Source organism: Furipterus horrens, unplaced genomic scaffold (assembly GCF_987537825.1).
Source record: "Furipterus horrens unplaced genomic scaffold, mFurHor1.1.pri manual_scaffold_7, whole genome shotgun sequence".
Lineage (NCBI taxonomy): Eukaryota > Metazoa > Chordata > Mammalia > Chiroptera > Furipteridae > Furipterus > Furipterus horrens.
The window spans coordinates 100,386,629-100,400,397 of NW_028327177.1; the positions used below are offsets into that span (position 1 = coordinate 100,386,629).

At 36.8% G+C, this 13,769-nt stretch overlaps 1 protein-coding gene across 6 annotated transcripts in view; it reads left to right on the plus strand.

The window, feature by feature from the left end:
* The window catches only part of GRM7 (glutamate metabotropic receptor 7), an 862,741-nt gene that overhangs the window by 209,881 nt on the left and 639,091 nt on the right, over positions 1 to 13,769 (plus strand). The gene's annotated exons all lie outside the window — the stretch shown is intronic.

Sequence of the window (13,769 nt, forward strand, 5' to 3'; positions counted from 1 at the left end):
TGAGGAAGGTGTTTGAGCTGGAAGGTGTGTTCTAGACCTGACAATGGGCTGTGGAAATGTTCGGCTGTTTTATAAATATCAGATGAAGTTTTCAAATCATATTGGGTTGGCTAAAAAGTCTCTTACATTTTTTTCTGTACAATGGCTCTAGTGGTGCTTAGTTGTCTTTAACTTCATTCAAAACGATCTTGTTAGATTGTGTTGTGACAGTTGTCATCTCAGCATGCATTAAAAAAAATTGGCAAATTTTTTGCAGCCATTTTAATATTGAAGATGAAAGAAGATATGCATCATTTACAGTGTATTATGCTTTACTTCAAGAAAAGCAAAAACAATTGAAATACAAAAAAATGATTTGTGCAGTTTATGGAGAAGATTCTGTGACTGATCATGTGCATCAAAAGTGGTTTATGAAGTTCCTCAGTTATTGACATCTTGGCCAAGTAATTCTTTTCTGTGGGGCTATCTTATGCATTGGAAGATGCTTAGTAGCACCCCTGGCCTCTACCCATTAGAAGCCAATAGCGTGAGATAGCCAACATACTCAAATATCCAAATCAATAAAGTTATTGGTGACAATGAACAATGTTTTTTATTTTATTTTATTTTTTAATAGAAAAAACTAAACAGACTTTTGGGCCAACCCAATAATAAACCACTAATAACAAATCTTTAAAAACAGAGGGTGGTGTTTTATATTGGGTTTTTGACGAACTCTCTCATAATGTAAGGCTGTCTCTTCGCTTATTTATTTAGAGGAACAAAAAGGAGTTTAGAGAATACATGGTAGACTGAAATTACCAGAATCAAACCTCATTTTGTATGCCTATAGAGGTTATACAACAAGAGCAAAGAAATCTTAGAAAGACAAATTAAGATGGATTTGGTGTATACTCATGAAAATATTACCTCACAATTATAGGTATTTGGTGTCATTTTCAGCATGTCTCCAAACCCACTTTACAAAGTGTGAAATAATTATCTTGTAGCAATTATGATTATGTACCTATAGAGAAAAACGATGTACTGTATTTTAATATTATTAAATTCCATGTTTCAGCTTGGAATAAACTTTTCAGGAATAGTATTATACACAAATTAAATAAAAATTATATCTTAACCACATGGGAGAAATAATATTTGCTTCAGAAAAATGTATTACAACGTATGTTCTAGTGAAGACAAAGAGGCTAATGTTGAAGGCACAAGTAAATTTTAAAGTAAAATAAAAAATTTTCATGAGTCTTGGGTACAAAAAAAATAAATTTATAAATAAACCTATATATAACCATTTTAAAAGTACAGTATTTCCTCACTTATTGTGGGTATTATGTTCTAGACCCACCTGCGAAGTAGGAATCTTACATTTATTCTACACTCTTAAACCTACGTAACTTTAACAACAACCGTATACCATACCGCAAAATCCTGCGATATAGCGAAAAATCTGTGATAAATAATTAAATATAATATTTTTTAAAATCCCGCGACACAGTGAGGCCATGATAAGTGAACTACAATATAGAGAGGGACTACTGTATATATGATATATATGTGTATTATATATATTGAATATTCAACCTTAGCTAAATAAATATTATAAATCAGAGTTTAATTCATATACATATACACGCACACATGTGTGTGCATGTGTGCAGTGCACATAGTTGAAGTGGCTAAACATATTTTATTTTATTAAACATAGGGAAAAGAGAAGATCAGTTTAAATGTGGGTGATTTTTTTTGGCAGAGATGGTGTTCCCTAACTGCTGTCCACATTTTATCAGTAAGTGTATACTTTACACTGCTGTACTCCTTTGTAAAATACATGTATCCCTTGGGAGGACAAACATAGAGTAGGTTATCCTTAAAAGCAATGTGTTTTCTTTTTAACAATCAGTTGAACAATGAATATATTAGTTTTGCTGGGAAAAGTAGTAAGGGGATACATGATATTTTTGGAGAAACAAAAGAAATAGGAACTTAGTATTAGCTTAACCTCTACCGAGTTTAGGTTTGTCACCATTGCTATTCAACTCTTTAAATGTTAAATGGGAATGAAACCTGATTACTTCATTTATTAGGAAAGTCCAAATAGATACACAATCATAGAATCTTAGGAATGTAAGAAAGCCTACCAAACCATCTTGGCCAATCCCCTTCAACCACTTTCTTCAACATTCCTTATATGGAGTTGGCAAGAATTCTTCCTTACTTTTTCCAATGATGGGTAATCTACTTCCTGCGCATCCTATTTATTAGGCAGACCTTCACATTTTGCTGATGCAGCCTTCTTTTTAACCTCAACTGGTTGGTCCTAGTTATGCTCATCAGAGCCAGACTGACTCTATGTAATAGAAGTCCTACAGTTCACACCTGCTTACATATTGACTTTATCTAGAATTATCATCCCAAGTGACATTTTCTCAGGATAAATGAATATGCATGTGAGGCTGTGTGTTTGTAAATAAATCTACATGTGTTTATAAATGCATATCTTAGAATTTCAAAAAGTCCTGTAGGTTAGTATTCTTCTTAACCATAGGTTAGTCAAGATGGGTTGAATTTGAGCAATCAGGAGATTTTTGTTAAAGTGGAAGAGTACATGAGACTATTAGGTTTCTAGAAGGCAAAAGCAAGGGATATATAACAAGGAAAATATTTCCAAAGAAATATTTCAAATGCTTTGTAATAATTGCCCAATACCCTGATGAATTCTGTGCAGATAACTTGATATGAAGGTCTTTGGGTTGGCAATAGGATGTTATTCTTCTGTTCGATGCTTTGTTCATTTTTGCACATGAGAAGCTCATAAGGACTTCATCCGCTTGAGAGAATAGAAAGCTGCAAGGCCTTAGCATGTGCCACTGAACTGAAGGGAATAAAGGATTGTCCGATTTTTGCCTTTCTTGTTAGCCTGTGCAAGAAAAAGATAAAATAGGAAGAGAAAAGATCCACACTCAAAACTCAGTAGTGGAAACTGCTTCACGTGGAGGCTACTCTCGGGATGGTGGTTGTGGTCAGGCAGAGGAGCCCATGCTGCTATTTCTGTGGCTAATCGGGATTTCAGTCTATTCAACTGCCATTCTGGGGCTTCCTTCAGGCAGTAAATTAGGGCATGAAACAGGCACTTTCCTGGATTAGGTGATGAGTGCTAAATGAAGGAGGATGTTACAAGGGCCAAAATACAAGTAAATAGAAGAAAGTGGAAAACTCTCAATTTTATGTTCAGGGGTCATTAAAAATAATCCCAACATATCTGATTGATAGGCATGCTTTTTTTTCTTATAATTAAGAGATCTATTTAAATGTTTTAAATATTTAGTTTATCAAGCGAGAGCTAATCTAACTTTGCTAGATGAATTAACCTTCCTGGAAGATTCAACTCTGTGGAACATATCCCTCCCTTCTTCCACATACATGATTATCTTAATTTCATTAAGTTGGGGAGGCAACTAATGATATATCTGATTTGTATCCAGCTCTCTGCTAGGTGAATGCTTATCTTCCATGCTGGAACACACTTAATTTTTACCCTAACTTAAAATGTATTTGTAGCTATCATGACCTCTTTCCAGTTGATAGCTAGGACAAAGACAATCTTATTTACAACTGAGAAAAGAAAGCTTGCAGGATCTAGGGACTTGAGAGAGATAGCTGAGGTAAAAGAAAGGCATGGATTTTTCAATATTTTTATTTCCTCCTAAGTTGATCTACAGAACCAAAAATTTAAACTCTATTATAAGTCAATACTCTGTTCTAAAGCCCTGAGTACCGCAATGAAAGAGATTAAGTGAGTGCATGAATGATCTCAGAGCTGACAGCTTACTAGGGGAGATGTTTTCTAGATGCAACACAAGGACTCTGTAGCATTAGGGTTTATAATATTAATTTATCAGCAACATATAAATGATACATTGCCTACCTATTTAAAAGGTTGTAGGAATTAATTTATTATATAAATGTAGGATAACTTTATTAGAATTGATGTGAAAGCACTCTCCTAGTGAGTCAACATTGGCTGATACTTTGGAAAGACAACATGGTCAGTAAGCAAAATAATGGGAAAAAATGTAAGTTCTGCAGTCAGACAAGGCTGGTGTCCTTCAGCAAAGTAGTTAACATCTCTGACCCTCACTGTTCATAGCTATTAAAATAATAATGACAGCCTCTGCTTCACAGTCATACTGGGGAGATTAATGCGGAGTATCTAGCAATACAGTTGTGGTGATGCCTAGCAGTTAACTGTCTTTGCCGTGACTCAGTCCAGTTGCAGAAAGTGAGCACACATTCCCCAATCCTGGACCACAGGTGTGGCTGCCCTGCACAAGGGACTGATGCTGGGAGAAAAAGACAGTCCTTCCTTTAATGGTTGCCAGAATCTGGGATGTATGTGAAACTGGTTGCCAAGAGGGACATTCACTCTAATATACCTTGAAGGAGAAGATAAGAGAATCTTCAAATCAAAACATCTGTAAGTCGCAAACAAAAATGGATTATGAAGTCAATAATCTGAGACTTAAATGAAATGTAAAAATGGTTAAGTGGTACATTGATTATAAATGGCTGTTTACCCAGAATGAGGTGTTTTGTTTTGTAATGGCTACGTCCAGGCCAGTGACCATCTAAAAGTGTGGCCTTGCAAGTCTCATGGTTATAATTTTTACATTTAAAAACTAAACAGGGGTTATTGAATTAATCTCTTTGTTAATCTTTCCACCTCTGTAAAGCCCCCCAAAGCTACAGTGGACCCAGCAGGTTTACTGCTTTCCCCAGTTCCATAGAGCACTGGTGCTGCCATGGGAATGCTGAGACCAGGAGGTTCACGCACCATCCCTCCATCACTCGTGCTAGTGATGCAGACTAAAGGATGGGAAACATGAATAGGAAAATTAAAATTGAAGACAGTGAGTGAGCAGTAGGATAGTTGATATAGCACTGAACGCTATAGACATTCAGAAAGGAAGATGTCAATATGGATTGACTTGTACATTTTGTTCAAACATTTGGAAACTAAGCTATATCTTTAAAAACCTTGTGTTTGAGTTGTCAGGGAAAGATGACGATCTGAGCCCCCTCCCCCCAAGAAAGATTGATGGAAGTTGGAAAATGACTACATTTTAAGATTCTGAGAGACAGACCTGAGTAGAATAATGATGGAAGGCAAAGCTAATTGCTTAAATTGATATGGAATTAAAAAGAGATGGATTATAGGGAGTGCAGAATTTTGCTTTTTTATGAATAAACAGGTGATAAGTAAAATTTAAGAATGTAATGTTATAATGAGAATTTGTGCTTTTGTTGTTGGATATGTGTGAACAATGGGCAGTCACTGAGAAATTTTACTCTGAAAAATTGCATTGTGGTCTGGGGACAGCAGTGTGGACATAGAGATGTGTTAGGAAGTTGTAAGGGTGGAATCTTGGCATTAGAAAAGGGATGGGTGTGTTTATATGCAACAAGAAAGAGTTTCAAGAACATGGTGCTCTTTCCAAATGTGGGTGTTCCTAACAATGGTACTACTAGAGGTCTTGAACCTCTTCTTCCAAAATTGAAGACTTTGGTCAACTGCTGCTCATATCTGATAACTGCTTAATTCATTGATATTGCCTAATTATTCTTATAATATCAATATGCAATTAAAACTTTTGGTTATTATGACCACAGAGAGTTGGTAGTAGTCCAGGCAAAAGACTTTTTTAAAATTAGATTTAATTAGCCTATATGCAGAGAACTTCTGCCATTTAATATCTTTAAGGAACTCAGAGTGAGAGTCAGTCATACATAAGGAAAAATAATTGGAAGAAGAAACTCTTAAAATTGAGCAAGTGATCCTGTGTCATACATGGGCACTAACTCAGTGTCAGTAATGAGTCTTTGACATGCTTAAGAAATAATTTAGCTCCTTGAAAACATCTTAAACTATTATGGGATCCTATTACAGAGCTTTTTCAAACAACTCTTTAAGAAAATTGCATGGAGGTTAAGAAATATATTTGAATAGTAAAGGCACACTAAGATGAACTTTAAAAGAGACTCTAAATGATTAAATTTGACTCTAAATGATTAATGTATTAAGTGTGGCTGTGATGATTGAGTTGTCCCAATAGACTGACATTGAATGTTTCCTATTTTTGGAATATTTTTTGGAATGTACAAATATATTGATGTGAATTCTTCAGCTCTGCATTAGGGTAGAGGAATTTTGGGAGTTAATTGGTATAAAAATGATTCATCTGTGGGTCCAGAAGACTATAGGACCTGCCAAAACGACCTATAATAGAGCAATTGATGAAGTTAAACATTGGTAACTAAAGGCACTGTCTTGAGACTACACATCCTTTAGGTTTCTCCAATAATGTAAGGAGATACCACTGCAGAACCACAAAACATCATTTCTACCATTTGATATGAGATGTTTATCATTTCCAGCAAACACAACTCATACAATATCATAAATGGCTACAAAGTACATTATGAAGTTCCTCCTGGTGCATTTATTCTAGTCCATTCTGAAAATTCCCTTTGCTACAGCCATCAAGAAATGTTGGCAGTGTCTGCTCCCTTTTGTATTTGCACTTTCATCCAGAGTCCCATTAGCTCAGTCAATCATTTATATGCAGGAGGGGAAATGCAGTGGTTAATACAAATTCTCACAATTTGTTTTTGATATGTTCTATCTTTTTGAAAAAACACATTTGGAGTAAAACCTAATAAATAACTTCAAGTCAAGTATTTAATGCTGGGAATGAGTGTTTTTGACGATATGGTACAGACTGGGTTTAAAGTCTTAGAATTACTTTAGATGCTCTGAATGATAAAGGAGCTACTCTAGGTTACTTTATATAAAGTTTTTGCAACAGCACACTTAGGAGAGCTTTTTCCTGACCAATTTGCAATTATCAAACTCAAAGCAGACACATGGTGGCACTTTGCTATGTGAAACTTCACTTTTCTCATTTGTAAAATGGAAGAATGTATTGAATAAAATGAAGATTTCTTTTAAGCCATAAAAATAAAGGAATCAATGATACAATGATATGTACGATCAGAATTTAGTTACAAGTTGCTGAATCAACTTTTTTCACATCTGATTAGCTACCACCAGGACAGAGCTTCTTAATATAGGTAGTTATGTATTTGATATTATATTAGACACTTTTGTAGTTCTACCCAAATGTTGAGAGCAGAGGTTTTAGTTACAACACTTTGATTTAATCTAGAATCCACTACTTTCTACTTTTGTGTTCTTTGGTAGTTGACAATCTTTCTGTACCTCCGTTTTTCTATAAAATGGTTTATTGAAAGGTTTATATAAGATAATGTATGCTAAATGATTGAATGATGACTGATACTTAGCATTTAAATGTTAGATTCTATTACTTATTCTTTGTATTGATGTTTTTAGTTTCAGTAATCTTGTTTTTAATCTTTACTGTATTTTTTCCATTACCATTTAGTCTCCTTATACCCCCACCCCCACAATCACCACACTGTTGTCCACGTCCACGAGTCCCTTTTCCTTTTTGCTCAGTCCCTCCACTACCTCCCCCACCCCAGCTGTCATCCTGCTCTTCATCTGTGAATCTGTCCCCATTTTCCTTGTTAGTTCAGTTTGTTCATTAGATTCCACATATGAGGGAAATCATATAGTATGTTTCTTTCTCTGATTGGCTTATTTCACTAAGTATACTGTTCCCCAGGTCCATTCATACTGTCACACAAAAGGTAAATTTTTCTTCTTTTTTTATGGCTGAGTAATGTTCCATTGTGTAAATATCCCATAGTTGTCTTTATACACTCATCTATTCATGGAGACTTGGGCTGCTTCCATATCTTAGTGATTGTAAATAATGCTGCAATTAACATAGGGGTGCTAATGTTCTTTTGAATCAGTGCTTTGTGTTCCTTTGGATATATTCCCATAAGTGGGATTGTTGGGTCAAAAGGCAGATCCATTTTTAATTTTTTGCAGTATCCCCTTACTACTTACTTTCCATAGTGACTGCACCAATCTGCATTCCCACCAACAGCGCAAAAGAGTCCCCCTTTTTTGAATGTGGGCCTCCAGTGCATTCATAAATCACTTGCGATCCTGAGCTTGGTTAGGGGACTATGAGAACCATTATGCCCAATAAGAACTGTTAACATTTATGATAAGAGTAGCTACCATGTTTACAAAGGCTCACTGTATTAACTGGGATTGATCAGAAAGTTGGGCCCTTTTCTATAATCTCCCAATATTAAGTTTCAAATAACTTACTAAATTTTTAAACTCTGATTTTGGAGGGACATGTAGAACATTGCCAGTCACTCTCCTTTGCTTGCAGACTTTAATGCAATTAAAATATTTTTAATTTTCCACTGAGGCAATTAAGGCCCAGTTTGGTTAATTGACTTTCCTGTCATTAAGACAGAGAGTGAAATTGAAGGTAAATGCTACCTTGTTGATGGTATGGGCATGTGAGTAACTGTGTGTGTGTATGTGTGCATGTGCATGTGTGTGTGTGTGTGTCTTTCTGTTGGGCGAAAGAAGGAATCCTTATACTCTTTTCTTTAAAGTACCTGGTCTGATATATATTTTTTAATTTGTTTTTTCTTTTATTTTTGGTTTTTCAATTACAGTTGTCCCATTTTCCCCCATTTCTCCCCCCACCCAGCCCACCCCTTCTCCCACAATCATATTCCTCCCCGTTGTCCATGTCCATGAGTCATTTATACACGTTCTTTGACTAAACCCTTCCCTTTCTTATCCCCCTTCTCTCCCTCCCCCCTCCCCCCTATTGACTGCTATTCTGCTCCTTGTCCTATTTAGTTCATTTGTTTATGTTGTTCTTTAGTTCCCTGTATAAGGTGTTATCATATGGTATTTTTCTTTCTTTGCCTGGCTTATTTCACTAAGCATAATTCTCTCTAGTTCCATCCATGTTGTCGCAAATGGCAGGAGTTCTTTCTTTCTCTCTGCTACGTAGTATTTCATTGTGTAAATGTACCACAATTTAAGATATTGGAAGTAGGTAGAGAGTTTTATACCACACTTCAAGGAACCCCTGTGAGCACCTGCCATGTACTAGGAACTGTTGTAGATGTTGTCACCTGTGTTAACCCATTTAAAGTAATGTAGTTAGAGACTAACAACCAGAGATCAAACCTCGCATTAAAAAAAAAGTATTAGGTCTTTATTTCACCAAGGACCCATAATTAATCAATACATTGTAGAATTTAGTACATAGAGAACATTTATTAATGTTTGGTGAAGATAGAAAAGTAGTACTTCAATGGGGACCAAAATACTTCTTTTTTTTTTTTAATCTGGGGAGTCCAGCTTATCCCTATTGCTTTAGTTTCTTGTACACGCCCCATAATATGTTCTTTGGTTGCAGTTAGTATTTTAGAGTCCCTTGGTCTCTAGTGTTGATTTACAGTAATGCCCAACCTGGGAAATGTAAAGAAAAGACTTGCTGAAACTAAAAGGATTTTTTACCTTAAGCATATTTCAATAAATTATTAATTGTTCTTAAACCTCTCAGAAGAAAGTAAATAACTTTAATTATCTAACAGATGGAGAAAAGGAAGCAAGAGTCTCCAGATTCTATTCTTTAATTCGATTACTAAGTCACTTGACTTCATCTATAAACTCAGTAATTTAATACTTCTTACTTTCTTTTTCAAAGCATTCCTCAGTGAGGAATTCATCACCAAATTGATGCCCTTTCTTTGAGAAGTTATTGTTTAGTATCGGTCATTTTGCTTCTTTGCCTATTGCTTTGCGTATTTCTCTTGTATTTATAATAAAAACTCACTTACACTGGGTGCACACACTCTGGGGAGCCTGGCCCTTTGGGAGATGCAAAACATCCTTTCCCACTGATGCTGGACAAATAAGTCCGTGTTTTCTATTCTGTATGGGATAGACATTTTTTATACTTCATATGAAATATATTCTGTATTATCTTCATGGAATATGAAGATGGGATAAAAATAGAATTGTCATGAAGAATGGGGTCAGCACATTAGTTTCAGAGGAAGTTAACTCTTTTCTATCCACTTAGCTAGACTTCTTTTGGGCTGCTGCTTAATTTCTTTTTTTTTCTTACCAGCTTCTTTTTGGATTCTGTAAGATACACATTTTCCTAAGGATAAGTAGAAGACTTATTAAAAACATAAATTATTCAGAATATGGTGCAAAAAATAAAAAATAAAAACATAAATTACTAGTAAAAAAAGTAAATGGTAATTTTTTTATATAAAATTCTAGAATATGCAGAATTAATGTATGCTGGAAATAATCAGAATAATGATTGCTCTGGAGCTTTGAGGAGAGGATTATAAAATTGGTGTGATTATAATGTTATATATCACTTGGATTATACAGGTGTATATGCATTAGTCAAAACTCAATAAATCTCTCCTCATTTAGGCTGCCTCTTTGCATTTGTTTTCTGTATATTGGTATGAGGTAAATCTGCTATGTCTTCCAGTCTTAGTATGGTGACCTTATGTAGCAGGTGTCTTGTGGGGCTCAGTGGAGCAATCTCCTCCATCACCTGAGCTAGGTGCTCCCCTGTAGCAATTCCGTAAGCCTTCCTGTTGCAGTTGAGTCTTGATTGCTGTTGGCTTATCTGTGAGTGGGGTTGACCTTCAGGCTGGCTGACTATAAGGATTGACCCTTTCCACAGTGTGTAAGCTGCTGAGCGGGGGCTGACCCCCTGAAGCAGAACTAGCCCATCAGTGTTTGGTGCCTTCTGGGATCTCCCTTTGGATGTGCTGCTCAATATTTGTGCTTTCCGGTGTATATGAATCTTATATGATTTAAAAAAAATATTGAACACTAGTTAATTATATGCATGATGAAGTATTTAATGAAAAATGAACTGATGTTTACAGGTTACTCTGAAATGGATAAAGAGAATTTAATTGATGGATCAGTAAAAGGATATGTTTGTGATAAGCAATATAATAAAATGCCAGTAGTAGAAACTATTGACAGATAATGGATATACAGGTATTAACTGTAAATTATTTAAATCTTTGCAGTACATTTGAAAATGACCGTAAGAAAATATTGGCAATATGTGGAATAAAGCTGGAGAATCAGGATCTAACAAGGGGTTAGATTTAAAAAGAAGTTTTGATTCAGGGGCTATCTATTCCAAGTGTTTACTGAACTTAAAAATTTGCTTGACAAATGAAATGGATATGTGTAATACTTAATAGCTTGACAAATGAACACACATGAGTTTCACTGGAAAGCAAAGCCTGATTTCCATTAAAGAAGCCAAAAGGCCTTCCCTTGCAATTAGGTGAATATCCTGCAGTTTGTGGACATGAGTACAAGGCTCAGCCAGTCACACTTCTCCAATCCCAGGCTTTGAATTGCGAGCTCATGAATCAAAAACAGTACGAGACCTCATTTTTAATATTAACAACAAGTTTCTAAGGTTAGTTGTGATCAGACTAATAGACACCTATGCTTTGTGCTAGTGATAAGGCTAGCAAAAGACATTTACAGGTGTAGGTAGCATTTCTTATGGAATAGATCTATCCCCATTTTGGCATAATTCTGTCTGTGTTTTCTAAACCCTGTTCTCTGGCTCTCTTGCCATTCCTGAAAATCACTTTTCTATAACATTTGAGAATATGTGTGTGTATGTATATCAGTATACTATGTAGGTATATATATGGTTGTATGCATGTGTGTGCACGTACATGTAGGGACATGTGAGTGTGTCTGTGTATGCATTCATGTATATACAGTTATTTTACACATATACACATATGTAATATATAGGGAAATATGTAGTAAAATATACTATATATAGCACTTTTATGTGTGTGTGTATTTTTTTGTTGGCAGCCGTCCGTCTCGAGAGACGATGGTGTAGCTTCTCAAGTGTCTATCTGTACCGCCGAGAATGGCTGTGCAGTCCGACTCGGGAGTGACACGGCATCTGTCTCCTCCCGTGTTGAATCGACATCTTGCGATGACGCTGGAGTGTCCTCTCCAGTGGAGCTGAAGCTACAGAGCCTGGGCAGGGTAATATGGAGGGTCTGCTGTTGCCCATGCAGCAGACCCCCCCTCTCTTCGCAGCTGAAGGGTCCAAGGGAAAGACGGAGTCGATACAGCTTGGCTTCAGGTGCGCCGCAGGAGTTGCCGGTGTTGACTACAACGTCAAACCGCCTTAGGGACTCCGGCTCCGGATTTTCTGTCGGGGTTTACTCCCTTAGCCTTTCCCCAGAAGAGGTATGCCGCAAGGCAGCGGAGGTTTTTTGGAGTCAGAGTTTTCCTTCTCTGATGTACCCTGACTGGAAGATCGAACCAGCGACACTTAGCTCGCAGGCCGACGCTCAATCCACTGAGCTAAACCAGCCAGTGTGTGTATATGTGTGTGTATATATATATGCGTGTGCTTTATTGTTTCTATAGCTGGAAATTAAGACTATTAAAATAATTTATTAACTTCATGGTTATATCAATCAGTTGCCTTTATGGATCTCTTTCAAATACCTACTCTATAAGCTTCTACTATATCTACAACAATATTCTGGTGTTTCTTATCTTAAAGGTACCTCCAACCACTTGGTTCCTTAAGGCTCTATTCTGTACCAACACCACTGGTCAGTATCGACTGGGTGTATAGCAGTATGTTTGTGAAGTTAACCAACTGGATGAGTTAGCATAGACCCCATGAGTTAGGCGCTCAGTTTTCCACAAGACTGCCCTTACTACAGATGTCAGCAGCACATGGAGTGTCTCCAGGTCACCCATACTTCTGACATCCTGACTATAAATTTGAGGGTTCCCATCACCCCATTAGGTTTAATAATTTGCTAGGATGACTCACAGAACTCAAGACAGTATTATACTTAAGATTACAGTTTTATTACAAAAGATACACTTAAGGTGTGGTCTGGAAGGGAGCACAGAACTTCCATGCTCTCTTCTCAGAATCAGGTGCATCACCTCCAGATACATTGGTTTGTTCATCAACCAGGAGCTCCACTGAGTCTTGATATGCAGAGCTTTTACTGGGGTTTCATTGCATAGGCCTGACTGAATAAATCATTGGCCATGTGACTGAATTCAACCTCCAGCCCCCTTCCCCTTCCTAGGAGGTTGAGATGGTCAAAAGTTCCAATTCTTTAATCACATTGTTGGTGTTTCTGCTGACTAGCCTCCATCAGGAAATTGGGAAACTGTCTAGGGCCCTAAGATGAGTCAATTCATTAGCATAACAAATACACTCCTATCACTCAGGAAATGGGAAGGAATTTTAAAGCTCTTACTAGGAACCAGGGTCAAAGAGAAGATACATCCTAATTGGGTTATCACATCTTCCGTCTTACGCTGAAATCACCCATGCAATCATGGCAAAGCCGACTTGATCACTTACCCAGTAATACATAAAGGAAAATGGTTGATAGACCTATCTTAGGTGTGTGTTGGGAGCCCTATCCCCCTCGCCACTTAGGTGGACAAGCTAGATGAACACTGCGTCTACACACAGGCATGCCTGATAGAATGTGAAACACCCAGAGTATTGCTACTGCTGTGTTTTCAATTCAGTAGCAATCCACTGAGGTGAAAACTATAAATCTTTGGATGCTAGTCTCTGTCCAATCAGATTCACTGCTCTTACAACCTTGGCCTAAAAGGTTGTAACCAACTGGAGGAGTTAGCATAGACCCCATGAGTTAGGTGCTCAGTTTTCCACAAGACTGCCCTTACTACAGATGTCAGCAGCACATGGAGTGTCTCCAGGTCACCC